We start from the raw sequence: 5,034 nt of genomic DNA on the forward strand, positions 1-5,034 counted from the left end.
TCTTATTGATTAAAAACAAATCGTAAGATTTATTAAGAAGTAATCCAAGGAAAAGTTTGAAATTCTGAAGAAAAATTATTTTATGCTATTAAAAGATTAGTGATCCTTTTAAAATAATTTAAGTGTTAGAAATCAAATTTTAGAGTATTGATTAACCACTAAAATGATTTATGTACTATGAGATTTATTTTAGTTTTATGATTGTTATATTAACTCTGTGTAAAAATAGTTGTTTACTTTACCTGCTAATTGAAAAAAAATTGTTTCAGTTTTTGTTAAATGATAAAGATTGATTCCAAAAAAAAAAGGTTAATTAATAATTTAATTGTGGTAAGATTCTTGTTGTTGGATTGCTATGAGAATATTTACATCATGATGCCAATTATTCAATTACTTATATGCATGTATATGTGATTAGGTGAAGGTGAAAATGTTTGTGTTTCAAGCGTTCTAAGTGTTGGGAATTTGTGAATAGTTTTTTGAGTAATTGAGAGTGTTTAAAAGGGAAATAATTCTATATTTCTTTATTTTAATTGGTGATTCATATTGATGCAAGTGTCATTTCTTTTGTTGTTATAACTAGTTGTAAATTACAAATAAATTATTGGAAATGTGTAATTAAGTGGGTTTTTAACTTGAGGTAAGGAGTAGGAGTTATGGCGCCGTCTTCGCACTCCTGAACCACGTTAAAGATACTTTTAATTACCCATGTTTGATTTTGAATGACTACAGTTATGATTACCTTAAGTAGTTGACTACATGAGTTGGAGGGACTAGCTACCCTGATGATTCATTGTCGATAAAAGAGGCAACAATAACTCATTGTTATTATTGTTAAAAATATTTGTTAATTTTATTTTGGAAATAGTTAGGTGTTCATCTCTAATACAACTTTAAGTGATTATGAGTCTTATGTGATATCTATGTTGAACGCTAATAACTGATTACGTTACGCGAATATTAGGTTAGTGGTGTGTACTTAAATTAAACATTCAAAAAAGGACTAGAACTATTGTATGAGTTCTATAAATGAATTTTATTTATAAGACTTTGAAAATTAAGTTGGACTTTGAGTGTGTTAAACTATATATGAAAATATTTATCTTATTTCACTATCATTATACACCCAATTTTTTAAAGATTAAGTGATTGTATGTCATTGAGTTGTTATATCCATTTCTGTTTGTAATTCACTACGCCAAAAACTACATTTTATAGCGCGTCTTTTACAATGCTTATTAAATACAAGGGTTGTTGTGGAATTTTTTAAAAATAACGGAGGATACAACAAAGCTTTTTTGACAAGCGTTGTAAAAAAAGCTCTGTTGTAAGGTCATATAAGGTCACATAAAATGCTTACAACCCTTTTACAGCGCTTTTTGTAAAAGCGCTGTAAATTGAAGCTCTCTCCCATAGCTTTTACAGCGCTTTTTGAGCGCTTTAAAAACAAGCGCTGTAAAATATAGCGCTCCCACCTTATGTTACATGGCTTTTAAAGCGCTTTTTGTGAAAGCGCTGTAAAAGCCTTGCGCTTTCACATAATTAAAGGACCTATTAGAGCGCTTATTACACAAGCATTGTAAAATCATTCACTTTAAATAAATAAAAACAAATTTACGAACCCTCATCCCCTCTACTCTGGGAACCCTCCTCTCCTTTACATAATGTGCGACCATCTACTGCTCCTCCTTTATAAAAAATTGGATACACTGTCTCAGGTACTGTATTTATTAATTTGTTGATGTCACTAAAACTAATAAATTGTTACATAATAAATCATATAAAATCTATTCTTTTTTGAAATTTGTTGATCTGTTCTATTTTGAAATCAGACTTGGACCTTGGTTTCCATTTTCCAATATTAGATATGTGTACTATATATTGGTATAATGTTATTAGTAGCTTATTATTTGTGTAACTGCGTTTATATAGGTCATATAATATGGACCGGAAATGGATGTGTGCCAATCGATTGTCAAAAGAGTATGAAAATTGAGTGAAGGAGTTTGTTGAGTTTGCAGTGAAGAATGCAAAAGATCCAAATAGAGTCATTTGTCCTTGTTTAAAATGTTGTTTTGGAAAACGCGTTAGAGTAGATGAATTGGAAGGACATTTAGTATGGCACATAATTGATCAAAGATATACATGTTGGATAAGACATGGTGAGAAAAAAAAAGGAAACAATAATTTTGAGAATGGTTCGACATATGCTTCAATTGATTTCGACACAGGTACATATGAGCCAGACTGAGTTGAGGAGATTGCAAAAGCAGTTGAAGAAGATCTTCAAGATTGTCCTAAAATGTTTGAGAGTTTTTTGAGTGATGCAGAGAAACCATTATATGATGGTTGTACTAAATTCACAAGACTGTCGGTGATATTAAAGTTGTACAACTTAAAAGCGAGTAATGGATGGTCTGATGAAAGCTTCACAGAATTATTAACACTCTTAAAAGATATGTTGCCAGATGATAATGAGCTTCCCTGTCGAACCTACGAGGCTAAACGAATTTGGTGCTCTATCTGCATGAGTTACGAAAGGATTCATGCGTGTCCTAACGATTGCATTTTATTTTGAAACGAATATGAATTACTAAAGGCGTGTCCGAAACGCAATGTCTCTCGATAGAAGAAGAAAGAATCTACTCTAGCAAAAGTCGTGTGATATTTTCCTATAATACCAAGATTTAGGTGCATGTATCGCAGTGAAGAAGATTCAAAATAGTTGACATGACACGCAGATGAAAGAATTAGAGATGGAAAGTTTCGACACCCTGCATATTCTCCACAATGGGCAAAAATTGATCACAAGTATCCTGAATTCGGGATAGAGTCAAGAAATCTACAACTTGCACTTTCTACTGATGGAATGAATCCATATGGTCTTCAAAGCATCTCACACAGCACGTGGCCTGTGATTTTGTTGATTTATAACCTACCTCCATGGTTATGTATGAAGCGTAAGTTTATGATGTTGTCTCTATTAATTTCTGGGTCCAGACAACCGGGGAATGATATCGACGTATACTTGACTCCTTTAATTGAAGATTTAAAAAATATGTGGGAGACAGGTGTGGAAGTTTATAATGGGTATAAGAAAGAATGTTTCAATTTGAGGGCTATGTTATTCAGCACAATTAATGATTTTCTAGCATATGGTAATTTATCAGGATATAGCATTAAAGGTCAGTGTGCATGTCCTATATGTGAAGAGAGTACAAATTCGATGCGGTTGAAACATTGTAAAAAGAATGTATTTTTAGGACATTGTAGATTTTTACCTTATAGTCATCAGTATCGTGGGTGGAGAAATGCATTCAATGTAAAATCAGAGGAAGGTAAAGCTCCTTTAGCACCAACTAGATATCAAATACTTGCGGGAGAGTTGGTCAAAACTGGGTGGAAGAAAAAGTCAATTTTCTTTGAATTGCCATATTGGAAGTCATTGTATATAAGACATTTCCTCGATGTGATGCATATTGAAAAAAAATATGTATCTGATAGTGTTATTCGTACGTTACTCAATGTTCCAGGAAAGTCTAAAGAGGGCATCAATGTAAGATTGGACTTGGTCGATATGGGAATAAGAAATGAACTGGCTCCAGTAAAGAAAGGAAATCGCACATATCTACCTCCAGCCGCTCATACTCTATCTAGAAAGGAAAAAATTGTTTTATGTAAATTTCTACACGAAGTTAAAGTTCCAGAAGGATACTCTTCGAACATTAAAAATTTGGTTTGTATGAAAGACCTCAAGTTAAAAGGTTTGAAGACCCATGATTGTCATATTATAATGGAGCATTTGCTACCAATAGGTATACGTTCCATTTTACCTGAAAAAGTTCGACTAGCCTTAACTAGATTATGTTTCTTCTTCAGGGAAATTTGTAGTAAAGTGATCGACCCTCAAAAATTACCGACATTGCAGAGGGAAATTGTTGTTACTTTGTGTGAGCTTGAAATGTATTTCCCACCATCGTTTTTTGATATAATGGTTCACCTTACTGTTCATCTGGTTAAGGAGACACAACTTTGTGGGCCAGCTTATATGAGATGGATGTATCCGATAGAACGATATATGAAAATATTAAAAGGGTACGTAAAAAGTAGAAGTCGACCAGAAGGTTGTATTGCTGAACGATACATTGTTGAAGAGGCTGCTGAATTTTGTACTGAATATCTGTCCAATGTTGAATCCATAGGGCTTCCCATGTCTCGTCATTCGGGAAGACTATCAGGAGAAGGGATAACTGGAAGGAGATGGAGCATTTGCTATCAATAGGTATACGTTCCATTTTACCTGAAAAAGTTCGACGAGCCATAACTAGATTATCTTTCTTCTTCAGGGAAATTTGTAGTAAAGTGATCGATCCTCATAAATTACCGATATTGCAGAGGGAAATTGTTGTTACTTTGTTTGAGCTTGAAATGTATTTCCCACCCTCATTTTTTGATATAATGGTTCACCTTAATGTTCATCTTGTTAAGGAAACACAACTTTGTGGGCCAGCTTATATGAGATGGATGTATCCGATAGAACGATATATGAAAATATTAAAAGGGTACGTAAAAAGTAGAAGTCGACCAGAGGGTTGTATTGTTGAACGGTACATTGTCGAAAAAGCTACTGAATTTTGTACTGAATATCTGTGCAATGTTGAATCCATAGGGCTTCCCATGTCTCGTCATTCGGGAAGAATATGAGGAGAAGGGGTAATTGGAAAAAGACTAATGACTATATCAAGGACGGAATGGGAGCATGCACAATTGTATGTTCTGCACAATGATGATGAGGTTCAACTGTATGTTACAGTACACATGGATCAATTATCTAGTTTGAACATGAATAGGAATCAAAATTGGATAACTCGAGAACACAATCGAAGTTTTATAACATGGTTAAATAATCACATAAAGTCAAAGTTTGATATAGACCCCAGATCAATTTCACAGAGATTGAGGTGGCTAGCAAATGGTCCGAGTTTACATGTCTTTTCGTACACCGGTTATGTAATTAACAGTTACACATTTTAT

This window comes from Cicer arietinum, chromosome 6 (assembly GCF_000331145.2).
Source record: "Cicer arietinum cultivar CDC Frontier isolate Library 1 chromosome 6, Cicar.CDCFrontier_v2.0, whole genome shotgun sequence".
Classification (NCBI taxonomy): Eukaryota; Viridiplantae; Streptophyta; class Magnoliopsida; order Fabales; family Fabaceae; genus Cicer; species Cicer arietinum.